Source organism: Zonotrichia leucophrys, chromosome 5, assembly GCF_028769735.1.
Source record: "Zonotrichia leucophrys gambelii isolate GWCS_2022_RI chromosome 5, RI_Zleu_2.0, whole genome shotgun sequence".
NCBI lineage: Eukaryota > Metazoa > Chordata > Aves > Passeriformes > Passerellidae > Zonotrichia > Zonotrichia leucophrys.
In genome coordinates, this window is record NC_088175.1 from 52,880,820 (window position 1) to 52,908,695 (window position 27,876).

Genomic DNA, 27,876 nt, shown 5'->3' on the forward strand with positions numbered 1-27,876 from the left:
CAGGAGAAGGGGCTTAAAAATTCAGCCAATACCACTGGAATTTGATACAATTATTGAGACTTGTCCAGTATTAGGAGAATATTACGAACCACTTCAGAAGGGTCGAATAAATGAACTAAATAGGCAAGGAGATGGCAAATAAAGGTCACTGGAGAGAGAGAGAGAGAGACATGTGAATGCATATTAGAAGGAATTTCTCCCATGCATCTGTGCTAAAAGGCCTTGGAGCGCACACAAAACGTGTTTGGGGCAGAGCTGGGAGAGCCCCGGTCGGGAACAGAGCTCCTGTGTGGATCAGGACCTCCACTGGGTTTGTGGCCATTGAGGGGGGAGGTGGAAGGGGCCGGAGCCGTGGGCAGCTGGCTGGCAATCTGTCCATGTGCAGGAGCAGGCAGAGAAATAAAAGCACAACGAAACAAAACGCGTTCCTCCTGCTCCACCGTGAGCAGCGCGAGCGCGGAAAGCGAGACGGGGCGCAGGCCGAACCAGGAGAGAGCCAGGCCAGCAGGATTTCCTTTGGTAAAAGAGAGATTTGGCCTTCCTGCCCAGCACAGCCCAAGGAACTGCAGCAGTGAGAGGGGTCCCAGAAGAGGCCACAGGAAGGATTTGCTGGCTGAGGAGAAAGCAGAGGGAGGATCACCCCCAGCTCCCTGCAGGAGCCCAGCTGGCACCAGGAGACCCTGGTAAGGAGCTGTGGAGGATCACCCTGGGACCAGGGGAGGTCAGAGAAGGAGAAGGGGTGTGCTGGAGCCTGCAGTGCTCCCAGCTCCCAGTTTTCCTGCAGTGCTCCCAGTTTTCCTGCAGTGCTCCCAGTTTTCCTGCAGCGTTCCCATGCCTCGGCCCAGGGACACTGCAAGCCCTCAGTACCCCAGGACTCACTGTGAGGCCTCCATCCCCTCACATAAGAAAGAACAGCCAGCACAGAAGAGTTTGAACCCTGATTCAGGGCGTTTTCAAATGCCTTCCATTATTGTAGCTGAAGTCCAGAGATGCTGGGATAACATTGGCTTCGTTTATGTGAAAACAGGGGCGACGTGCAGGCAACACAGCAAGTTTTAAGACTAAACAAAGTGGTTCTATCTTCATGACGGAAAAAATAACATTTTATCAGAACTAAATTAGTGACAAACCACAAATTGTTCAGTATTTTCTGCTGTAGCAAGCAGATACAGAACAGAATAAGAAAATCTGCGTGTCTCACATTATGGTTTTATGTATTGTGCATCCAGCTCGCCCAAGAGCTAAACAGCGTTTGATTTGTGCCTAACAATAAACAGAAAGAGGATTGCCAATTAAGAATGTGGGGCAGCTATTTTTAACGAAATGTTTTTAAACTTTGGGCGAAGTAGGAGAGAAAGGCAGTGCCATCTGTCGGGGAAACGCGGCTGGTTCAGGAGCAGCGCTGCTGCGCCCTGGGGAGAACAAAAGCCCGGCCGGGCTCCCAGAGCCTCAAAATTGGGGTTTTTCCATCTCCTCCTCAGAGAAATCGCATGCTACTACAGGTTTAGGTACTGCTTTTAGCTGCTTCTGAAAGAGGACGGGCAATTTCGACAGCTGCTTTTCTGGATGGGTACTTCAGCTGGTTCTGTTAAGTTGCAGCGCAAAAGGACAAAGAAAAGTGTATTGTATGTAAATAACAGGAAAGTTCAAAGAACATGGTTATCTTACAGACAGCCACAGGCAGAACTCTCTCTTTTTTACTGTGAGAGACAGGCTGCTGAGAGATCTCATTTATTACATTACCTAAGGTACTTACCTATCCAGGAATTCACCGACCAGTTCAGGAATTGTCCTCTGGACTGCATCTGCCCCCATTCCCGATGGGAGCCCAGGGGATTTACCTGCTTAACTCAACCACCTAGCCTTCCAGCTGGTTGTGGATGGCTGGGGCAACTGCTCTCCTAGCTCACCTGGTCCTTCAAGGCACCCTGGCCTGATGTGGGATAAACTTTTGGTGCCCAAGAGGCAGGAGAGGTGAAACGCTGCAGGTGGATTCAAGCGTGGAGCACAGCAGCTGTGGGATGTGTCCAACTGCCCTGGGCTCCTCTCCAGCAGCAGGTGAGGGTGCCTGGGGACAGGACATGGGGCACAGGGCATGGGAAGTCACAGCAGGGCAAATCCACACCACTTTTGGCCAGAAATGTTCCTTCCTCCTTGTCCCGTGAGTCAGCACTCCTGACGGCAAAACTCTGCACTCAAATGGAAACACGCAGCACTCCTGCATGGGAGGAAGGGAATCTGAGCTCCACAAAGGGCCAGGCTGTCAAGCTTAGGTGATCCATCAAAAACTAGGGCTTGGGTGGTTTTTACTCAGCATTTCCACGCTGTGGATTTCACTTCAAATTTGCGATTTCGCTTTAAAGATGCAGCAGCGGTAGCCAAACGCAGGTTTCAATTGTTGCACTGAATCTGAAAGGCAATGTATTTAACATTTAAATACACTGCATGCACCTTATGAATTATTTACTTACAGCAGCCTTTCTGGAGATGTAGGGGCATTCTCACACCCACACATGCACAGCAGCACTAACACATCCCTGTGCATCAGCTAATGATGCTGCTCTGTAGTTACTTAGCATGTTGCTGTTTTCATTTCCAGGCCAGGGTGGGTGGTGGGGATCAAATCTGGACATTTTTGTGCCCAGTGAGGGACTGACACATCGGCTAGGATCACGTTGATGGTTATTCAACACAACTGCAGTAGCCTCTATTTTTGCTCCGTTCCCACAGCAGCAATAAAACAGTGGCACAGAACAGAAAGTGACACACCAGATACATTGAACAGCAGCTGCCCTTAAAATCCCAGCAGTCCCCACGGACTGGTTTGCCATTTGCAAACAGCACCTTCTTTTTTAGTTTTTACCCCTTCCTCTGCTGAGGGGGTCTAATTAAAAAAGAGGGGGGGGAAATGGGATTGTAACAGCAGTAAGAGCAAAAATACATCACCATGCTGGGGGAGATCCGTGGAAAGGAATGCATCAGTGAGGTGTTTCCTTTAAGAAAAAATTATCAGGAGTAGCAGGTGGACAATCTCCTGCTGCACTGTCCAGTCTTTGCCTAATTAGTAAAAAAATTCACTTTTTAAGCAATACCAAAGCAAGCACTTGTGTATAACAGGCAGGTAAGTAGTGAAAGCACATACTAAAAGTGCCCTTGGGCAGGATTAATGTATGGACAAGCTTTTGGAAAAGCATATTTTTCTGTTTTAAACAGGTAAGTGTATTTTGAACCGAGGCAGGAAGACTTATTCTCATGGTGTTTCCACACTGCCCTGTTTTAAGTACTGCATGTCATAAGATGTGGAATGGAAAAAAGCACTTTTCTGCTGCCAAAGGGGAGAGGAGAACACAGAAGTACCATTTCACTTGTAAGATATGCACTCTGATATTTTTTCCAGCTGAACTCTGGAAGTGTGCAAAGTCCAAGAAACAGAATATTAATCTTTGATGAAGCAAACCTAAAATTGTATAGGCTTGGATCACAATCATAATTATATTGTATTCAAATGCCAGGGCTCCTTTCTCAATAAATGCATTTAAAGTATTCTGCAGAACAGAATTCCATGGGGAGACTGAACTAACTCAAGATGATATAGAGGCCAACCAGAACCAGAACTGGAGCTAAAAATAATCAATGACCCAATCACTGCATAGCTTGTGATAGTAGCCCTTTTTCTCATAACATATGTTCACAGATATGTCATCATCATCTGTTGTCAGACTAGTGGCAAATAAAGACTTGCAAATTTTCCTACATTTTTCACATCTCTGCTTGTTCCAGCAGCAACATTGCCTGCTTGCCTTTTATTCCCCATGTCTGGCATGTTCTGGTAATTTTCTGTGCCCTCAGTGTTTATTTGCCTGTCTTTTTAAAACAGATGTATAGCAAGTTTTCTTCTTTTTTCCCCCCTCTCTTATTTATCTGCATTACATTTACTTCTTCTGATTCAGGAAGGGCAGGAATCCCTTTCCTGCACACACCCCCAACAGTTTCAGACTTGAGCCATCCTTTTATTTAATATCAACAAACAAAGCAGCCAAATTTCAATCTGGATGAAAACGTAGCTACCAGCACAGGGCTGTCCCCAGTACTTCCAGCCAGGGGACCTGGAAATAAAATCCTTCCCAGCTTCTCTGACTGTTTGCCTGTGAGTCAGGACGAGTCCCAAGTCTTAATCTCCTTTTATTCTTTGATATTCCCAGGGAGAAGGCCAAGGTGTGTGCAGGTTAGGAACGTGCCAGAGCATGCTGTAAAAAGCCTGGATGATCTGAACAAGAGGGGACTGGGAGTACAAAGTACAGGCACAGAGTGTGACATGGATTTTGCTGTTTCCAGTACTGGAATGGGGCCTTTTTTGCCCAAAATATAGAAAATTAATTTCTGAAGTGTGAGAGCTAGTGAGCATTAACTAGCATTAGTGATTTACACCCACTACTAGAATTTTGTCATCGTACCCAATAATATTTTGAGTCTGGCTCAAAAATCTGTTATTTTATGAAGTCCTGGATCAGGAAGCAAGGTAAATAAATCTGTGCAGAACTTCCCACCTCAGTGCCACGACCCAAGTGATTAAAGACAAAACCATGTTAAGACATGTGTGCTGAGAAAGCTCACAATAGGTCAAACCCATCCTCGAGGTAAAGTTTTCATTCACCTGAGGGATGATGCACCAACCATGCAGATTTTAAAGGCTGTGAGTTAAATTTCCCTGATGCTGATGGGAATTTTAACCTCAGTCAAGGAAGTGTCTAGGCCTGAAGGAGCCCAAAGACACCAATAATCACTAGCAGGTGATGATTGTCTGTGCTGAATGATCCCATTTAAAATCCTGCCAGGCATCTATTTGCCTCTTCAGCTCCTTAGTTACTTTTGTGTATCTGGCCTTTGTTATTTGGAGAGTCTTTGGTTTATTCTTCTTTCTATGGGCTTTTGTCTTTGAAGGATTGATTTATTGCTATCTGATATGAGCTACATAATCCAACAAAAATGCCTTGTCTCAACAGTTTATAGTTCTGCTTAAGATTTATGTTTCATCCATCCTTCCAAGGAAAGGACTTGCTTTTTCTTCTTTACAATTTTAAATGTTTGCCTATTCAGAAATGAAATCCTCTCTTAGGAAAGGAAGTTAAGCTGAAGGCTGAATCATTTTAAGCCCTGAGCTGGCTCAGTTGAGGATGTGCTCTTTGTAACATAAAAACATCCACAATTCCCTGCTGCCCGTGTTCCCCAGTGCATTTTTCCTAATGCACTCAGATTGTTCCTACCCCTGCACTCCAGCTCTTCCTCAAAACTTCCTCATTTTTGCCCTGACTTCTCTTTTATTTAAAACACTGACCAACACAATTTTCATTGGTTTAACCCTGTCTTTGACTCCCTCTTGAATCTCTAGGATTCTTTCTCCCACACCTTGGCATGAGGGTTCTGCCTTCGGCTTGTGCCTAATTATTTCCTTGGTGGTTTAATCTCTTTTCTGACACCTTTCTCTCATCCTTGGTCACACACTGAAATCCCACATTGTCGTTACCCTGCTTTGGAGCCCTCAGTGTGCTGGAGAACTGTGACTTGCACCAACAACAGAACGTGGTTTGAATATCCAGAGAACCAACAAGGCTTTGAGAGGGGGACAAGGGGACCTGGGCTTTTCTTCTGCAAAAGTTCTGGCCCCAGCTGTTGTGTCTGGGAGCATTTTGCTCTGGAAGATGGTCACATTTTAAGAATCCAAAATAATTTTCAAGGTCCTCCAGCTGGTGGATACACCAGTAAATACCAAAAGAAGGCCATATAGGCAGTGCTCACGCCAAGAGAACCCACATTCAAAATGCTGTGGGAGTGAAAAGCTTGTGGAAAATCAGATGACCTTTCTGTGGAGCCTTTTCTCAGTTGTTTGGCTGCACTTTTCTTGCCCCAGCTACTTTTCCTCAAAGGCACCAAAATTTCTTCAGCCTCTACACACCTCAGCAGAAGGCACAGACACTTGATGCCTTTTAATGATCAACCTATTAAGTTTGATGCCACTGACCTCTGCAGCAGTGCTTACTAAGCACAAAATACGATAATGTTCAACATTTTAAAGAGGTTTTTTTATGTTTCATTTCAAACCAAGCACTTCTTATTAAGGCAGTCAGTTCAATTCCTACCACAGTTCACATCTAAACCTTTTGGAGGTTTATTAAAATCTCCTACGCCTAAAAAAAGGAGTGGTGACTAACATCAGGTGTGCAAGCAAATATTTTTAACCCCAGAGCAAAACTGAGATGGGCAGGTAGGCTTTCCTGCTCTCAACTAAGCTACATATGGGATTTGTGATGTGATCATTCACATTTACAATGAGTGTCAATCCAGCATCTGCTCCTACCATATTGGACTGTGAATATTTCACATCAACAACTGAAATCCAGATGTGTTTGTGTCATGAGCTCTATGCACTCTACTTGAAATGATTTGTCTTTAAAAAACAGAATTACGAGTGCACTCAGGCTTGCAGGAGGATCCTGAAACATTCCTGGTGCACAGCAGAGCTTTGGAGGGAGCATTCAGCCACCTGGGCCCAAAGTCCCTGATATTCCAGGCCAGAGGCATGTGCAGATGGGGACTGCCTCCCTTCCCAGAGCAACAGCTGGAAGGAGAAGGCAAACCACCACCACATTCTGCACCATTATTTTCCCTGCTCCCAAACCTTTCCGGAGCACCCTCTGTTCTAAGGCTACCACAACACTTTATAAATGGTCACAAAATCAACAAGAGCCACACTCATTTTATCCCCATGTCTCCCCACACAGGTGAGTAATTTTAAAATGGTTATTTCAAACCATGTGGGACCTGCTACACTTTACCAATTTTCCTGTCTTATTTCTTTTCTTTACTCTTCAAGTTGAGGATTTCCACCCTGATCACTGGCCTCACCTTCCTCCCCTTATTTAGGGGGAGGGCTGAGAGCTGTAGGGAGCAAAAGGGGCAGGATGGGCTGTGGAGCACACCACACAACCTGGGCACAAAGCTGGGAGGCTTTTGCAAACTGATTTTATAACAGGGTTACTTCAGATGCTAAACACAGGGAATTTCCTAATGCTCGACCATCCTGCCCCAAACACAGGGAATATCTCTGGTTGTAAAAGGGGAAAGTTGTTGTTAAGGTTTAACTCATATCAGAATGTTTTAAGACCAATGATTACAGTTTTATTTTGTTTTCCACCCAGCCTGGGTTCCAGCTGGTGCTGGGGACGGGGTTCATGTGCACATCTGCAAGAGCCACACATCCAGATGTTCACCAGGGTATGGAATCAAACATGGGTGCCTGGACACTGCTCCTCAACTTCCACCAGAAAAAGAGATATTCACAGATTTGACCAGCCCTGGAGTTTGAGGTATTGCTGCTTTCAGAGGGATGGGGAGGGAGCTCATTGCCCTGGGTGGGGTAAAACACAGAGAATTTGTCTCTCTCTGCCATTAGCACAGCTCTGAAACTCCCTGTGCCAGAGAGCTTAAAAAACTGCACTGAGGAGGGGGAAACGACAGCCAAGAGCACAGGGAAGTGCTCTCCATAGCCAGGGGACTTACATTTATCCATCTGGATTACTACTGTGCTTATTTTCCCAATTCTGCTCCATAAAACATTCATTGGGCCACCTTGTTTAGGTGTGTGGAACTTCAGAGCATGTTCCTTGTTTGTTAAAGTACCTGGCACTTCCCATATTCTAAGGAGAATTTGTATTTTTAGACACAAGCCTAAGCAAAGGAGCTTTTAAGTAAAACAACTATAATCAATCAGGAGTATTCTGACAAAAAAATCTCTGGAAAATACTAATTCATTGAATCCTGCCCTTTCCTATTCTATGTTTTTTTTCGTAGGGAGAAGGTCAGAGAAATATTTTTTGGAACTATAACTTTATGTAAAGAAAAAAAAGCTATACAATATAAAGACATTACTGTCTTTATTTTATATAGAATAAAGCTATATAGAATAAAAAATATAGCTATATAGAATAAAAAAAGCTATATGGAATAAAGACATTCACCTGAAACACAAGAGACCCAGATTCAACCTGGAGCTTTATCTGATTTAATTTTGGCTTCAGCAAATCCCAGGTGAATGTCATGACCAAGTGCATACGTCTCAGCCTTTGGTACTGGCCCAGGGAATTCACGGAGCCCAAGACATTAAAAATGTTCCTTGGAAACTCATCAAGAAATCAGGACAATGGCAGGAGTGGGATCCAAATCTGCACAAATAATGGGAAAGAAAAACAGGTGCAAAAAAATTGCCAACAGGAAATCAAAGATCTCATTTTATCACACATCAGTCAGAAAATGCTGAGTTCCTCTACTATAAAACCATGTCTTCATGAGGTCTCAAATTCCCATTTATGATGAAAAATAAGCTCTAAACCATCTTCTTGATAAAAAAAAAAAAAAGGACCATTAAATCCAGATATCCCCAAGTCTGAGGAAAACTCCCAGTGACTTTATTGAGAACTTTGTCTTGATGAAAAGAGACTTTGGAGTTCAGGAGGTGGACCTGAAATTTCAGGGTCAGATCTCTTCAGCACCTCAAACCAAGCTCAGAGGAACCACCCAGGACTCTGAAATTCTTCCCCTACCCCCTAACATAGGGCATATATATAGGGTATATAATATATAAGGGTATATAAATATATATATTTTATATATTTTTATATATTTTTATATATTTTATAAAATATATAAATTTTAACATATAAAATTTGTTAAATATATATAAAATATATATATTTTTACATATTTTTATATATATTGATATTTATATATAGAATATATATATTATATGTAATATATAAGGGTATATAATATATATTATATATATTATATATATACTATATACCCTTATATATTATATACCCTCTCTATATACCCTATATTATATTTACATCATATATAATGATATGAATATAAACCCCACAATATAAATATAAATATAAATATAAATATAAATATAAATATAAATATAAATATAAATGTCACAATTTAAATATAAAAGCAATATAAAAGTCACAAATACAATGTGAGATTTGCCAGGTTCTCGGTTCCTTTTCTGCTCCAGACTGTGGTGCTATCACACCCAATGCCACTGAGGGCTCAGGAGGTGCCAAAGTCCCTGATTTCTCAGACTCTGCATTTCCCACGCTGCCTGGATTTGCCTGTCACTGTTTTGCTGCTTGATAACTGCAGGGATGAGAATATTAGGAGTGGCAGACTAATCAGTGACCACTCTGGGCACTCAGCCTGTCACAGCTGAAAACTCATGAATGAGCTGCAGCGGGTCAGTGAGGAGCTCACACATCAACCACAGCACCAGGGCTCTTCCTCCTCACACAGCCAGGACAAAAATGAAAGTCACACAATTAAACAAATTTTTAAAAATATTAAAATTAAAAAAAAATTTAAAAATTAAATAAAATTTAAAAATCTCAAACCAAAACCCAGCAAGAAGAAAAAGCCACGCAACAAAGGTCTATTTCAGCACAGTGAAAATATAACAAAATATTTGCTTGTTTTTTAGACATGATATCAGGCAGGTATTGCACTAAAGAGATTTTTTTTTTTTTTTTGCAAAGTCATAGCAAGGATCAGACCTTTTCTCTCACAGTGAATCCAAATATCAGATGCGCACAAATCCTTGTAAATCTCATCAATAACTATTTAAAAATAAATCTATCTATTTCAAATCCCACAAGTACAAGTAAATGAATTCAAATGTTCTCATTGCTCAATTAAATCTCATCCAGAGATGGGTCTGGGCACCATGGCCCCAGTTCAACAAACCACTTAAGCATATGCTTAAAACAAGCTCTGGATCAATTCCCAGTGAGGATTAATGCATATTCGTAAATGCTTCACTCCTTTGGAGACCACAGAATGAAATATTGCTGGAAAAGCCTTAAAAAGTAAAAGCACAATTTTAGTCACTTGTTTTTAAATTAGCTTTAGCCACACTGAATATTCCAGACTCAGCAAACCCTCTGCAGACAAATGCTTATTTTCATTCCCTAGCACCTTGTGCAAGGAAATTAAAATTTCAGGATGCAGCACGGGGTGGCCAGAGGGAGAGCTGAGGACAGAAGGTGGAGGTTAATGCAGAAGGACCCTCTGAGGTTTCCAAGTACATTAGAACAGAAAGCACACAGATAGCACGGCCCAGCCAGTAAATAATGATAGATCAATCTGCTGCTATTTCTGCAGCTCTGCAAGATGTACACGTCCTGACACTCCTGTTCATGTATTAAATTGAGAATGTGAATTGATACAAAGTGAAATGTTTTCTTTCCCTCAAGCCCCTTTTGTGCCTAGATGGACGGATGTTCACACTCTGCTTTTTTCCTTTGGTTAACCAGAGAAATAAATTCTTGATTAGACCCACATTATTCTTGTTTTGCAGAGAATTTTTTTTGCCTACACATACAAGTCCTGCTGGGGTAAGCCAGCAGAGACCTATTGACTTAGTGTCGTGGCAAATTACATGGCCCTACAGTCAGATGAAATATTAACTCAAGGGACTGATATTTTCACTGGATCAAAGACCCACTAATGAGAAACAGAACACGGGTCCTCCAAGAGGCTTTAAAAAGTTAGAACAAAAACACAGATCATTTAATAACACTGCAAAAAGTTGCAGGAACTTCCTGACAGTTTGCTTGCCTCCAAACCTCTTAGCCCTGATTTATTAACATCAGCTGCTGTGCCAAGTTGGTGTCATAAAGGATAGATGCTGTGTGCCCACGCTCTGCTTGGAACTGCACAAACACGATCATCAACTCCATTTGACATCATAATCAAAACAATGAAAATAAGCTAAAGGTGGCAGGCAATATCCAAGAAAATGTATTAAGAAGCTCCGTCTACATTAGGAAAAATTAAATTTGTCTCCACTGATGGAGGGAAGGACCTGTATTTTAAAGGAATTCAGGTGCTCAAAGGAGCAGATGGGTGCACAGTGGGATTTTTAGAAGCTCTTTGAGATGGCAACTCCCACTGAAAGCGCTGTGTATTAGGCAGCTAGGTATTTTGGAAAATTCACATTACCTGCATCTTTAAGCACCTAAATACCTTTAAATATTTGGCCCAAAGACAGCTTACTGCAACGTCATAGGAAACAGAATAGTCCCTGCTCAAGGGAAAATAGTTTCTTCTATGGTCAATTAATTTTCCAGGGAGAGAAATTCGTACAAGCAATTTGTGAGAGAAATTAGGCCAGAACTCCTGAGCTATGGCTTCTGAACAGTATTTTGTAATTGAAATGAGAGATCTGGTACACCAAGAAACTGTGGGCATTTTGGTTTTTTTTGCAGGATTATAAGAGAGATAATACCTGTAGAGGTAAGGTGCTCACCTTAGTCCGGAGCACATCCCAATCCCATGGAAGAAGGGAAGATAAATGTGGTGCCTGGGTGTTTGTGAAGGCAGGCAGGGGCTGGTAAGTGCAGGGGCTACAGGAGGGACACACTCCCTGTGGAGAAGGCAGGCAAATGGTCAGAGGAGTCATTTGTCTCTTTGGTCTGGGAGAAAGACACTGGCGGGCACAGGTGGTGTCCCAAGGAAGAGCTGGAATTCCAAAGGTGAACGTGTCAGGTTTTTCTGGACATTTGTGTCCACCACTGTGAAGGGAAGGGGGCACTGCAGGTTCACAGAGGTGAGGCACTGCTCCTGATGCCTCAGGGTTTAGCTTTTCTATTTTTCCCATTCTGTGCTGCTTTAGGGGGTGGGTCTGGGCTTCACATTCGGGGATGGTGAGCTCTGTGCACAGAGCAGGGAGACAAAACAATTCCTGCTCCAGCTGGGCACCAAGGACAAATGATCCCAATCTCAGCCCCAGAGCACAAACCCCGTGGGCTGCAGAGAGAAAAACAAGCAGGGTGGGAGTGCCTGGGCTAAAGCTGGAATGGGACAATGAACTGCAAGGTGCACATGGAGCAGAACTGATCCCAGGGAGAGAGCCCGGGAGCGCTCCTGCATTTTGGGGCCATTTTGGTTCATCTTGGGTGCAGCCCTGGCTGGGCTCTGGTGCTGCCCAAGGTGGATCCATGGAGGAGATGCTTTGAATCAATCCCTGCTTTATTCTGTAGCTCTGTTCTTGGCTAGCTTTCCCAAGGCATCGCACCTTCCACAGAGGAGGCAAGTAACAGCTCCAGTGCCACATTGTGCCACCTCCCAGTTGCAGAAGATTTCTCCTGCATCACCAATCTGCGTATCCCATCCAAGTCACTTCATTTAAAGTGGAAAAAAACAAGCAGTGACACAACAGGGCCCTTAGAGTAAGGCTCCCAGCATAATGCAGCCACAAGAATTTAACAAGTGGGATTTACTTAACTGGTCACTAAGTGTTAGCATTGCTCTAAAGATATATGGCTGAAAGTGTTTCTCTGGCTATAAAGAAACAGAGCCCAGGGAGTAGAGAAAATGCCTGGCAAGCAAACTCTCTCCCTTTTGTTTAATAGCTCTCTTCAGAATGGTAAGCCTAGAAAAAAGCTTCATTAAAGTTAATGGACAAATCTTCCACGGAAAAATTAAGCACTTGATTTTTGGTCTGAGCACGCAAAATTTCTCTTCCTTGCTGGGTTCACCCCAAGACAGCAATCTTCAGGCAGAATTCCATAAATACTGTCAGCATTCAGGCTGGCTTTGTGTCTCAGAGCTGATGAGTGACTGGCAGAGTTCAGGGACCAGGTTCACCAGCCTTGTGAGTGGGAACAGCCTCACTGAAGCCAGTGGGAGGCCTGAGCACATTACAGGAACCTTCCATAAATAGAGCAGAGCCGTGCCCATTTGTACCAGAAATGGCTGCAAATTGCTGCCAGCAACGAGGCAGAGAACATTTTTCACCCTGTAGACTTCAGGCAACCCATTCCTGAAGATGCCATACAAAACCACTGCCCCCAAGTCCCTTCCCTGGCTACTGCCATGGCACCCCTGCCCTTTAACACTTAAAATCCCTTTAAGACCCCAAAGCCAGCCAGTGCTGTGCCCCCAGTGTGCTGCTGTGCTTGCTTTTCAATAGGTGACTCAGGCACAGATTGTGACCTTCACCAGGTCCCAGGGAGATGATGGGGAAACACAGCAAGGTGCTGGGACAAAGAAAGGTGAAAATCATCCCTTATCTAAAGTATTTTACACTCAAGCTTTACCCACATTGGGCATTTCACAGAAGAAATGCTTTAAACAGGTTCTTTATACATTCACAGCACAGACAGAAAACTTAAAATTAAAAAAGCTCAGCTGACAACACATGCTGCCATTTTAGATTATATTTGTGGCCAGATAAAAAGGGATAAAAATTCCACCCCAAGCCAGGCAAAGCTGGGACTCTGCACGAAGACAACTGCACTCCAGTACCACACCTGAGGTGAGACACAGCAAACATCATCTGCAGCTCCCATCTGGGTGTTGCCAAGTGTAAAAACAGCATTTGAGATGTCCTGCTCTTGCCAGACACGAGTGATGCAGTCACAGATAAAGTTCCCTGCTGTGAAGGCTGCAGCTCAAGCAGGGAGCAGAGTGTAACAGGGACCACTTACACACCATGACACTGCTGCCTGCCCTTGGAACAAGGTTGGCACAGACCCCTCTGGATGAACAAGGAGCTGCAATTTCTCATCGATGCACTGTTTCTGAAATTTCACATATTGTCTTTATTATAATGTCAGGATGATGCTGCTACCTGCTGTTTGTTCAAACTAATACAGTTAAGAATAGAAGAACAGATGGATTTTGATGTAAAAGTGACTTGTTTTGGCAATTTTCAACAGCACATTGTGTGATGGCTTCTTTGGTCACTTTTTCTTCAAGCGCAACAGCAGGAAATTCAGCAAAATACTCCAAGAGAGATTTCAAAAATCTGAGAGAATTTAAGGGATCTGTTGGTGGCACTGTCAGGCTGCTCAGCAAAACACACAATATTTTAATACTGCCTTATAAGCAGAGACCAAAAAATATGATTCTGAGGTTCCTCCTATGAGGAGGCTGAATACTTTTATAGTCACAAGGAAAACCTGCTATCTTTGACAGAAAAAAATAAAAAATTGGGAGGGTTCAGCTTAACAAACCTCATGGTTTTCCCCATCAAAATTAAGGGGAAGAAATCCAAGAGTTTGCTGCTCAAACTCAGCAGAGTCCAGACTGACAGCTCTAGGTGCACTACAGCACAGAATGGAGAGCACAAGAACCTGATGTTTGTGGCTTTCCATTGTGAACCTCAGCATCCGCTGAAGTTTCTGCAAAGTTATTCTAATTTATTCCCCAAAACACACCGACCCAAACAGACTGTAGAGCCCTAAAAGTTCATGTCCTGACTGACCTCCTGAAGAGAGTTGATTGAAGCTTTTTAAAGTTGAGCTTCATGTTTCAGGCTGAATCTCCCCACAGCGCACAATCTAGTTTACCTAGACCCCAAATGTTTCACATTTTACTTCCAAATCCCAAAATTTGTTAACACTGACAGAAACAAAAATTTTCAAAAATGTCGCTAAAGGGCACGAAAGAACACAAGCGCACACCGCTGTTCTCAAGGTGAAGAAAAAGAGAAGTTTATTTTCTGACTCCAACATTTATAGTTTTCTACAACTGACAGTGGATTGGAGGGTGACAGTGCCACCTCTCCAATGACACTGGACAACCAACAGTCCATCAACTTTCTCTTCTTCCATAAAAGAATGCAAAACAATGAGTTATTTACAGAAAGTGTGTGAGAAAGTTCACTACAAGAATGTCAACATCAGAAGGCTTAGAAAATCTTAAAAAACCAGGGTGACATCATAGTGGTGACATTGCAATCCTGGAAATAAAATGCTGTAAGGCTTCACACCTCCCAGGAGCCTTTAAATATGGAGATGAGGACGTGTGAGCCCACAGCACACCCAGGGAAATGTTATTTGCTAATAGCAGAATTGTTATTTGCTAATAACAGCTTCCATTCCCCATCCCAGCTCAGGACTCTGCTGCTTGTGAGCAATCGAGGTCCCTGCAAATTTCATCTCCAATATTCCTGCACTTTGAGACAGTTTTTTGTTGTGCCCCTCCCACAAGGGCTTTCCTAGCTGAAATAATAAATATTACTATTAATAGTAACCTCTATGCCATTAAAGAGAGGCTGGCCAAAGGAGGGAAATGGAAAACGCTGATACCCATCATGCTAATCCCTGCTCTCTGCTCAACACCACAGTGAGCCAGCGGAAGAATTAGAAGTGATCAGTGTAATTGTTTCAACACTAGATGCAGAATTTCAGATCAGAAACCGAGCAGCAGCTGCAGATACTGCTGGAAATTCATTGTTAAGTATCACCACCCTTGCCTGTAGGTAGAGTGCTGAGAGAGAAGATCATATTCTGATTTATGGGGTGGTAAAAGCACTCCAGCATTTTCCAGCAGGCTTCTCTGCAGAGCTACCATGCCTAAAGCGAACTTGAAAATGTGTTCTTCAACAACTCCACAATAAAAGTGAAGGGAAAAGGATTTTCCTGCTTTTTTCCAAAGCATGCCGGCACCACTTGACAAATTTTTGTCACATTGATTCAAATTCACTTCTTCCCCTGAGAAGTATAAGAATTCCTCAGCTTTCCTTACCTGATTTTTGCTGTCAAACACATCAGGAAGGATGTACCTCTCCATAATTCAAATGTTTTCCTGCCCACCTTAATTGTGTGTCTCTTTTCTGGATGGAACACAGGAAGAATGGGATGTCTGCAAGGGAGACTTGCCCTGGATGCCCTTACAAGGCAGGTGCACATGATCACTGAAGGGTAAGTCCCACACATAATTCTTCTGTCATCAATTTACTTTACATCTCCATGCCTCATGACAGATATTTTAAAGGCCTTGTCCACAGGGAATGCTGCCATGAACTTCCTTAGGCTCTGCAAGGAGTGACAGGAAATCCACACCTCCAAGAGTAAGCAATTCCAGCTGTTCCAGGAGAAAGCAAAATGGTAAATTCATGCTCCTCAGGAGCAACAAAAATCCTGATTTAGATAACTTGCTTAGCACAGGAGTTGAGGACAACTTCACATTTCTGTGGAGGCCAGTTAAAATCTCACATATTTCCACTTGTCTTTAACAACTTCCAGGGAGCTGATAAGAAGCTCTGCTGATAACAAGAAGTTGGTGTGTCAGACAGAAATTGCTAGAAAAGAGATGTTCATCTCTGTGCTTCACAGATCTCTAGTTTCATAGATCTCTAACAGCCTGGAGACCCTGAAGTTTGGATGGTTGTGGATTTTTTGTTAATCTGACTGTCCCCAGTGTTATGCAGAAAACATTATTTGTGATGGTTGTGAATTTTTGGTTATTCTGACTGTCCCCAGCATTATACAGAAAACATTATTTGTGCCACATCTTCAGGGATTAGGGCTCTGCAGCTCTGCATCTCTACCCTTTTAACTCCAAATGTCACATATTGCTAAAGAAAATCTTTAAAAATACCTAAAAATGTTCAGTCTGCAGCCCTGGATTGCTTCTAGATGGCAGCTTTCTGAAATATCTTCACCCTGATATGCTGTGGTACCCACTGCAGGTTGTAAAGAGCAACAGAGATAAGGACAAAAAAGGAAAAGGGGTACTATAAAAATATTGAACAAAAAAGAAAGTGTCAAGGATGGAAAGGGAAGATAAGCCAACTGTTAAATAAAGATTTTCTTACCCTGATAAACTGGGGGCTTCTGGTAAGAGTTCACAACTGAGTGGTGTGAAAATGTGTCATGGCTCTGCTCAATAACTGCTGCTTATTTTGTCTGCCCAAAAATCTTCCCCAGGACTGTGCAGAGTGTACAAAACACATTCTCTGTGCTGGATCACCAATGGGCCAAACTCCCATTGTTCACTGAGCAGCCACAGAGCTGTCCCCTTGCTCTGCTGCCACATTTCACCCAAATCAAACCACCACTGTAAACACATGGATGCCTCAGAATAAAGTTATACACAGGTAGGTGCACAAAGGAGGTGCTAAGCTTGTTTCTTTCCAGGATAAACATGGTGGAGGGGGGTGTGTGTGTGAGGAAACTACAAATCATGGTCATCAATTAAACTGATTAAATGTCAATCCCATCAGAAGAAAAAAAATAAAGGAGAAAGGAAAAATAAATAATGAGTTTTTCCCTTCTTTTTCATATTCTCTCAGCATTCCAGAATTTCTATAATGGAGATTTACCCTCTTTTAAAAGAAGAAACTTCCCAAGATATCTGACTCTATGAGATTTTTTCAGGCTTATCATTATTCAAACAATTTCTCATTTAGTTAAACAACTGCATAGTTAAGGAACCTGGCATTCAGTGATGTATATTATTCCTTGATGCTCCCAGCAAATATAAAGTTATGACTGTATGGAAAAAACCCCATCACCCCCCAAAAAAAAACCCCTCTCAAAACCTGGAAGAAGGTAACTGTGCTTGAGAGATGCTACTTTTGCCTTTCTTTCCTTGCCCTCTTTAGAAAAATCCAACCTTGACATAATCTTGCCACTGCTTACTGAAGGGGCTGAAGCCCCTTTTGTTAAAGTCAGAGAGAATCAGAATAAGGTTTTAAAAAACCCTGGGAATAAAAATAAAACAATCACCCAGCAAACAGGGTAAAAAGGAACTGCAAGCAAGTATTTGTATCAGTAAACTTGAAAACCATCATCTGCTGTCTCCACTTAATGTCAATAGTTACTGATGTCCACTTTCATAAATATCATCTTGTAAGTGGCTTTTCCTCCCTTTCCACACACTGCACCCCTCCCCCTCAACAAGCACTCGGTTGTAATGTATGGGAAAATTGAGCTTGGGAAGCAAATTTCAGACCGTGCTGGCAAATCTTAAGAGACTTCCACACAGTGCTGGCAATTTACACTGATGGCTAATTTGGCCATTAAAGAAGTTATTCTGGTCAATGAATTAGTTTGTTTACAAGTAAAAGGAAGTAGTAACTGTGAACTAAAGTGCTGTTTGAATATTCCTTGTTTACAAACTCTGGTTCAGCAAAGCTTACACTAGTTACATTTGATTCAAACTGATTCTGTGGTGCAACCCAAGTACAGGTTGTGTTTATCTGACTAAAATAACACATTTTGCTAATAAGCTGCAACACTGTGCTCTACCTCTTTTCCCCCAGATCTTTAAGGGAAAAAAAGAAATAAAATCCATAAATATACATACATTGCTGATATGCCTGAAGGCCAAATGAATATACTTAGTGCTACTTGAAATAAGGCAGGGGAATGCTGCTGGAATCTTCCTGAAGGAGCCAGCAAAAGGCCTGAGGAGCAGAACACAATAAGCGTTCAAAACCATCTCACAATGTAATAATCAATGTGTAATATGAGCTAGGGGTTAGTTAAATAAAATGTGAAAGCTGTATTAATGAACCCTTTCGCTGTCCAACACAGCATTTCATTTTCTTTCATAGGCTGCATAATGCAGGGCTTGGGAATAAATTATAGATGAAACCCCCATCATATGTTTATAAATACACTAACATTAGCATTTTACTTCCTCATAAATCTGCAGCAAACATTCAGGCACAAGATAGAAAGCCCTGTAAAACAATGATATATTCTCTGCTTGCAAGACTTGCCTAGTGGCCCATTCATTTTTACCGCTGTTCTTCAAACATTACTTCCTTCGCTCATGCCCCCTCATTTAAAATCCATTTTAATTTAAAGATGTTCCACGCAGTCCTAGTGGTACATTTACTCATCCTGGTTATACATCATGGAGCAGGGAAAAGAAAATTGTTTAATCTAGAGATACGGTTCACTGTGGTCACCACTGAACAGTGGAGTAATTACCAGATCAGCTCTGCTAAAAATGCACTCAGGGTGTTCTGTGACCTATCATCTTCTAATCTGCATAGTGAAGTATAGCTTCATAACTATAAATTGCTGACTTAATTAAAACCAGGACCTTTCTGTCATTTAATTACAGGGAGAAAGGTTATTGCTTAAATGCAATTTTCCAAATGTGATTTCTTAACAGTTATTAACTGCTTCACCATCATTTATTGTTTCAGATTTTTCAATTTGAAAATAGTCCCTGTGACAGAAGTAATGACTTCATGAAAAACTCAATCTAGATGGAGCTGAGCAGACCCATTTGTTTCTCGTAAGTGGAGCAGACAGAAAACTTGAAAATGTCACAGGAGGATGCTGTGATTGCTCCACTTTACAGGAGTAATTAAAAACCAAGAGGTTGTATTAAAGGTGAAGAGAGGAGGTTTATGACAATTTCCAGGTTTTTCCCCTTACCAAAATATTATCTGTGCCTTTTCAACTCTGTTAGGAAAGGTTTGGATTAATAATTAATAGTTTATCCCAATCCAATGCACAATACTAGCACCAGTGCACTAAGCTCTGCAGTTTTCTATTCATCTGCCAAGAGCCTCCTTAATTTCAACATAAGCAAGCTTCATGCAATTTCTCTCTGCATATAAAGCTTTTTATTCCCAAGAATTGTTGTTTCCATGAAGTAAGTGCATTTTAACTAAAATTTGAAGGTCTAAGACAGACCTTCTCATCCAAGGATGAACTTGATTCTGCAAGGCCACTTTTGTATCAATCTGAGTCCCATGAGAAAAAAAAAAATCAGCATCAAGACCCCCCCTGCAAAGTGCTGCATGAAATTCTGCTTAAAGGACTAAACCCTGACCATTAGAACTCACAGGAACAGCTAAAACCTGAAAGCCCTCTTGTCACTGCAAACACAAGGCAAGGTTCCTCTCCCAATAAAATAAAAAAGATAAATTAAAAAAAGATATAAAATAAAAGATAAACAAAAAAAAAGACATAGAAAAGAGGGAGAAGAGGAGGAAAAAAGAAAAAAAGAAGATGAAAAAAAGAGAAAAAGAGACAAAGAAAAAAGAGGGAAAAGGGAAAATATAGGAGGGAAGAATTTAAAAAAAGAAGAGAAAACACAGATGCTTGTTGTTGCCAGGACAACAATTTCTCGCTCCCAATAAGAACACATTTTTAATCTGAATTTTCCTTGCATCCCCTTTTGTCTAATTAACAGTCCTTCCAAGATATATGTGAATTTTAGATGGAGGAGGTTTTGCAGATCAAGGGAAGTTCATTGTTCAAGAGTACCAGAGAAAGAGAAGAAGCTTTCTACCAGTCAGCCACACTCTCCTTTCCCCTGTGGTGAACCTCCACATTCCCAGAAAGTTTCCCTGCCATCACTGATGGGGGCTTTAAGCTATCACAGGAGCTGAATACAACAGGCAGCACTACAGATCCAATCATTTTGAACATCTTTGTGACCCTACAAGCACACCCTCATTAGTGAGGAGAGAGCTGCTGCCCCAGCACACTGGAGCTGAGGGATCCAGAACCTTCAGCTCCAGGGCAAGGCCAGGAGAAGAGAGAACTTATTTCCTGAACAAAAAAGGCATAAGGATTCCCTTCCTGCCCAATTTTCCAAAGCACTCTGCTGCACATGGACTAATTGTGAGGCTCTGCAGCTGAGTGGGGGCTGCTCCTCAGCAGGCAAATTCTGTGGAGCAGTTTGGTGCAGATATTCAGGGTAGGCACGAGCCATGTGGCAATGTTTGCTCTCCCTGCAGCAACACAGCTGAGTGTTGCCCACTCAGAATTTTCTCTGCTTTTGCTGTGAACACAACAACCAAAATATTTTCAAACCACTTGTCACCGCCGTTCCAAATTGCGTTACCAAGCGGAATACAAGCTTTGGACTCTTCTTTTTCTTATTGTAAGCACAAATCACATTTTTGATTAGTCACCAAACATATGGGGCATTGGTTTTGTTCCCTGACTGGTAGACTTGCATAACTTAGCAATGGAATCAAAACTGTAAACAGACAACATATGTGCATGTACGACGTGCAGCTTGCTCTCAGCTAATGATCAAGCACTCTGGGTTGCAGTTTGCCCTTGGCAAGCAATCTGTACTAGCATAGCTTGAATCCCTACATGTTTACACTCCACACTGGCAGGGGAGTGGCACTGTGGCACAGGGAACAGCACAGGGAATGTGAATTATATATTTTCGGGCTCTGGAGATGGCCTTTGCAAGAATAAAAACTGCACGGATAGAAAATCAAGGAGAGAGAAAGAAAAAAAACCTGGGAGATTTTAAGAGAAAAAGGGGAAAATAAAATGCAGCTACTGTAGGAAAAGAACAGGGAAAGTGGGATACAGCCCCAATCCCTGGAACAAAAATGCAGCAGCTCTGAGCAGAAAGCACCAGGTACAAGCAGTCTTGACCAGGACTCAAAACCTGGAATTTCCTGCTAGGCCAAACCAACATCTTAGAGATGAGAAAGATGCACTTAGAGATATACACTTAGAGATATACACTGTGGCCCTGCCTGTTTATTTGTTACTGCCAATGTCATGGAATTCTGTGGTAGGACGAATAAATTCCATTATTTTTGTGACCTTTTCCTCATGCAGAGGAAATTCTCCCCTCCGGCCAAGAGTGCAGGATTTTCTCCTAAATAGAACAATACCCCTTACACCCCCATTTAAAATGAAGCTAGAAATTGTACTATAAGGAGACCAGTGCAACTAGAGGGGTTTACTGACAATTTTCCAGTCTCAGCTCGACACTCAAAACACTTCTGTGTCCTCCCCAGTGCCAAGGGCTACTCTGCAGGTGGAGGAAGGAAAGCCAGTGCAGAATTCCTGCAGGGTTGTGTCCTGTGCAAGTTGCAGCAGAGCTCCTTATCACCACATCCACGCTGGGTTTGAGTTTTCATAAAGCCCTTGCACAGAACCCCAGGGAGACTGACATTCTCTAAAAGGGCCCAAAACACACTTACAGAGTATAAGCATGGGTATTTGTGGTTTCCAACCCTTGTCAAATACTTTATCTCTGATGGCATTGTAAACAGGACTGAGAATCAGAGACCCAGTTCCTAATATCAGTGTACAGGTCCCCCCCCAGGCTTTGATCCCTCTTACCCAAGTTTAACTCACATACAAAAGGAAGCAAACATAATAAATTCCATGTGGTATTTTTTATGTACCCTTGCAGCTGCTGAGGTTCACAAGGCAACAGGACACATAGCACAGCTCAGGGAATTAGAAGAATGAGGAGGAAAGGACAATGACAGTTCCTTTACAAATACTTTAGGACTGAATTCAAGTGAACCCACTAACATCAAACCTGTGTCTTTAACACCTGAGAGATTCTCACAGGTTACTGTAAAGTAGATACTCTTTTAGTGAACACCAAAATAGTAAGAGATGCCCATAATTAATTTAAATTTATTGTTTTGCCTTGGATAAGCTGGGGGGCACCAGTGATCTGCTCTGAGGCAAACTCCTTATGCTCACATATCCAGAAATATGCAGTCCTGTTTCACAGACAGAACTGGCTCAACCATGTGAAATCAGACTCAGTTTAGGCAGGCTCTGCCAAAGCAGGTGACACAAAAACCATCACGCCACGCCGCCTTACGAGCTTCCCACGTTTTCCTATGAATCCCAAAATCATGTACTCTCAGAGAAGCAACACCTGGGCTCCAAACCACACCAGCACAACCAGGACACAGCGGCCATGAGGGTTAACAGCCTGAAAACACAGAATGAGCCCTTTCTGTGATCTCCTACGGTCTGTTCATCTGATTAATTGAGCCCATTCCATTCCCATTTCAGACTATTAAGAAGTCTGTAGCTTTAGCTATTTTTGTCTGCCAGACTCAGCCTGGAGATTTCAGAAGCTTAACATTCGAGCTGCATGTCACTGCAACCATTGTCTCTTGTCACAATTCTAATTCTATGTTCTGATAATAAAATTTCATTAGTGTCTGCACATCCTTTGCCTTACCTTTGAAGCACTGTCTTGTGCTGAAACGATTAGCAGTACTTTACGTCATATCACTTGACTGTTTGACAGCCATTGTGAGTGAGCTAAACGGGGAGAAATTAAAATTTCTGACAATTCCCATTACATCTAAATTGCTGAGAAATTAAGGGATATTTACTTTTACAAATATTAAAGGTTGTTTAAAATGTAAACTGACTTCTTTTTATTAGTAGATTCCACAATGTGCTAATTCAAAATGACTACATGGCCTTATGTGAATAAATTACCAACTCATTTTCCAAAAGCGAAGGACATTTCCTCCAGGCTGCTTTTTGACTGTTTGTGTCACTAGAAAAAGAAAACAAAAAAACTTATGAATATTTCAGGACAGAAGATATTCCTTGGTGCCTGTATTCCGTGCTTCATCTTAACACAATAATGAGGTTATCCCTGTATGATATGATTTTTTTAACAACTTAACAAACAGCATGCCATGAAGCACTGAGTTTATCACCTGTTAATTTATCTTAGGAGGGGTTCTTCCCTGATCAGTGCCTTGAACCCAGCTAATCCAGACCATCACACCCCACATACCTGCCCATACAATGACTGAACTTAATTTTGAAAGTAATTTACATTTTCCTGCTCCTGAGGATTCATATGTTTGGTGTCACAGTTTCTTCCATGATTTGGTGTTGCCTCAAACCTAAGCGGTCCCTGTCCCTGCAGACTCCAAAGGGGCACGAGCAAAAGAGGTGCTGAGATGTTTAGCACACCTGCACGAGTTTGTGGGGTCTCACCAGTCAGATTTCAGACACAAATGCATTGCTGAAAGTCTTCTAGCTGTTCATTTTACCACCCAGAGCTGCAGCTCAGTTGTGATTTAAAAAGTGAGTTAGTGCAGCTGCCTAGAGTTATTTAGATTCCAGGCTGGGAATGAGCAAGGTTAACAATGTTATGACTTTAACTCTCAGCTGAACTATTACAAGGTGACCAGATGCTCCTGTACACTTTTAATTGCAGCCAAGAAAATCTGGTCATGGTTCCTCCACTCTTAAACCTTTCCTTTGATTCCTCAGACCATCCTCAACACTACCATTCTTTCCAGACTGATGAACCTTCATTTCATCATTCGTTAGACTTTTTCACCTTCAATTATTTCCAAGACTTTTCTTGGTGTCTAATCACAGTTCACAATTTTTTTCTAAGCTCTCTGCATAAGGTCCAAAGACAAACACAGCTTCTACAAGTGCTTTGCCTTGTAGATATCTCTTTTATAGACTCCATTGTAGACAGCATTGTGGGATGAAACCCTGCTCACACTGTGCTGGCATGGTGAACGCAGTTTATTCCACAAAGTCTGGCCCCTGTAAAAGGGGCAGAACAGTTACCTACCACATAGGACGGGGTAAGGCTTAATTTATTAGTGCTGTAAAGCATTTCAGACCTCCAGAAGAAGGGTATTAGGAAAACAAAGTGCTATTGCCATGAAACATTTGGCTGAAAGCCCTCACTGCTCTCCTTGAGGAACAAAGAGGGATGTGGGGAACCAGAGCATTTCCCAATAAGAATAAAAGTGGTGCTTACATTTATTTGCTGCCAGCATGCATACTCTAAGACTCCTGGTGATGGAGAAGGAGGGAGAGCAGTAAGGCTATTGCATGAAACATTACTATTTGATTAAAAGATGACTAGGACATGGAAAAGCACACAAGCTAGTTCCTGTCACACAAGCACATTCACCAAGAGAAACAGATCTGCAAATGGAGGAACTTTAAAAGTTTTAAGTCCTTCTGATCAAAGCAATTAATTATGAATCAAGCAAACTGCGTAAGGAATGCTGTGCAAGGATGTGAAAATGAAGAAAGATTACAATATTTTGGTGGCTTCATTGTTGGCAAGTTCTTTGTTTGTTGGGATTTTTGAGAAGCAGGAATTCCAGCAGTAAATGCAGTCATGTTCACTGGCTGCCACCAAAGCTCACTGTGTCTGAAATTCTTTCTTACATGCTTTGCTGAACCAGGATTCCAGTACATGAAATAGACTTTGATCTTGACAGTGGTTTTCAAGTCTTTTCCTGAAAGTCAAAGCCCAATTTGGCTTTTTTGCTTTGATGCACCATCAAGCTCATGCACATTCTTTGTCAAAATATATCCATATAATAGGGTTATAATAAATAGTTCTTTTAACAGTTTATTTAGGATTCCAAAATGATGAGGTTTGCAAAATGCAAAGAAAAAGATCACAGATTTTTTAAAAGCAAACAAACTGAAACAACTGCCAAATTAATACCACAACCAAAAGAAAATTAAATCTGAGATAAGTTTATATGACCAAAAAGGCTTTGGGGCAGGGCACTGCAATATGCTAAAGACACACTCATAACCACAAGCTACATTTAGGACTCAAATCACATATGAGTGGCACATTTCAGATGTTCTTCTACTCTTTAAAATAGATATGAACTTAGGAGATGCTGACAAATGGCTAAAGAAAGATTTCTTTGTGTTCATATTTCATCTTCTTTCCCATTCTATGTCATGTCCAGCTCCTGCTCATTTGCTACTGAGTCAAAAATAGAGATACTCCATGAGAAATGTTGATATTTCTGATCTGCCCAGAAGACAACACAGCATGTGACAGCACATATTTCATAAAAGATTTCCATTGAGTTCACTAGAAACCCCCACATAGGTGCTCATAATTTGGGCTCTACATTTCAGTTCCAGGAATCAGAGGTTGTAAGTCTCAAAAGGACCTTTAAGACTCTGGGCTGCCCTCCAGCAAAAATAATAAATCCCCATCAGAATATTCCTCCAGCAAATTGGAAAGATTCAGAGGAGCATCTCAACTTTTGGGAATATTCTTAGATCAAACTTCCAAACCTCTTCCAACAATATAAAAACAGAAATAAAACTGGCAGGTGCATCTTTTGCTATGTCCTATAACATAAAAATCATGGGCCACTTCATTGAAGTGATTGGAAGTCAAGAAGATAATCTAAATATATATATATATATATAATTTATATATTTATCTACAGCCATTCTGTGAAGTCTGCTACTTGCAGCTGGACTTCCAAAGCTTTGCTAGCAAACTGGTAATAATATCTAAAATTTAAAAGCACAAAATGAGCTTGACTTTAAATTAAATTTAAATTAACAAATGAATGCAAGAGCTCAGGTGAATTCACTGGGCAGTGATCAGCTCAGCTTCGCTGGAATTGTGCTAGAGCTGCACCAGAAATTTATATAAATAAATATAAATAATAAATAAATATAATATATAAATACATATTTATTATATATATTTGTATATATAAATATATAAAGATAATATATAAATATATATTAAAATAAGTATATAAATATATTTCTTTATATAAAATATAAATAGTTTAAAGTGGAAGCTGCAGAATTGATGTCTGTGTCACACCACTCAGCAAGTGTCTGCCTCAGTGACAGCAGATCTTTGACAAGTTTCTAAACCACCCAAAGTGGGCAATTCTGCCCCCAGGGCACAGCCCTTCCCCTCAAAGTATTGTTTGGATAAATAAATGTAGCCCCCAGTTTGGCCTGTCCCTTATTGCCAGCTTACAGTGTCATTTCTGTCTGTCTTACATAGGATAACAAATTTAAGAAACCCCCTCCGCCCTCGAATTGACTTTAGCCTTGAAAATCTCTTTCTGAACAGAGCAGTTTCCCTGATTGCAGAGTGGCAAATGGGAGATTGTCACTTGTTTTTAAAGTGCTTGCTTTTTACAGTGAGGAGCATGAAGTGTACCAGCAACGTTAACCTTCTGGAAACACACAATATTTAAATTACACTGCTCAGAGCACAGTAATTGAGCCAAACAGACATAAGTTCACATCCACTGAGCTTTACACGTAGCAAATACTGCCATCAATCCCTCTCAAGTGCCCAAAGGATGGTTCATATGCCCAGAATGCTGCAGATTTTTTTTTCCCCCAACCCTAGCTGTAGATTTAATAAACTAAAAATTTCCTCTTGCAAATCTCACCTCAGCCATGTAATCTAGGGGTAGTCAGATTGCTGGCCAACTCAGACCTTTCTAAGATGCTTAGCTGAAGCCCTGGGTAAACAGTGCAGTACCACTCAATGCACATTCTGTGAGCAAGCAGCCTGTGCATAGACCTGACCATACATTTGTTTAACTGCCATGTTTATAAAAAGTCTCCAACTTATTTAGAACCACTTGAAGAAAATATTTAATCACTTCAGAGTCCTCTATTTGGTTATGAGCAGTGCCTAGGAACAAAACCAAGACTTTCCACAGAGGCTGTCATCAAGCTTCATCCTTCAGAGGTCCAGATACCTGCTCATCAGCCTTTACCACATTACTTAGAACTATAGTAAAGGATGACCTGCTTGCCCACTGAATTCCTCACCTCACAAAAATGGATTTTTTCATCCCTTTTGCCCATTTCCAAGCATCTGAATCCACTCTGCACTCACATAGGAACATTTCAGGCACCAAAACATGGACCTGCCACACAGCTGTTGCTTCCAGATAGCTCAGCCTGGGTGCTGCTGGATCCCAAGATAAATAATATTAAATAATATTCCTGAAAGGGAAGGATTGTCCTGCCTGGGAGGTAAAGCCAGGGCACATTCTTTCTTGTTACACACCACTGCAATGACTCTGGCATCACAGGTACCCACTAAGATGCTTTATGTAAGAAAACAATTCAAATTCCAGCAACTTAACACTGAGTGAAACATTACTTACACGTCTATAGGTCCACCTATAATTTCTCAATGTGTAGATCTGACCTATGGTCGTATTTCAAAAGATACCACAAAAAGCAGAAGCTACATTTTCCCTTCTCCTCTTTATTTTGCACGTGTTGCACTGAGTTTCTGGACTTGGTGGCGGCTGTGACATTTTGAGTTCTGGTGGGGTAAAGTGTAACCCCTGTGGAGAACCTGCACATGGCACAGGAACCACTGCTGTGCCTCCCTCATCTCCAAAGCAAGGTGCATCCACCCTGGCTGGGAACATCCAAAAGTGCTGTGCTCTCCCTGCTGGGTCACACAGGCACAGAGCAGAGCAGGCAAAAACATCTCCTCAGCTAAGAAACCCAAACAGCCTTT

The 27,876-nt window shown here is 41.8% G+C and overlaps 1 long non-coding RNA gene across 1 annotated transcript in view; it reads right to left on the reverse strand.

Moving 5' to 3' along the window:
• Positions 1-1,074: 1,074 nt before the first annotated feature.
• The window catches only part of LOC135448779 (uncharacterized), a 34,747-nt gene continuing 7,945 nt past the window's right edge, over positions 1,075-27,876 (reverse strand). The window contains exons 2-3 of the long non-coding RNA XR_010440573.1: positions 8,016-8,219; positions 1,075-2,409 (exon numbers count right to left, since the gene is read on the reverse strand). This is a non-coding gene — a long non-coding RNA (uncharacterized LOC135448779). The remainder of the gene's footprint in view (positions 2,410-8,015; positions 8,220-27,876) is intronic.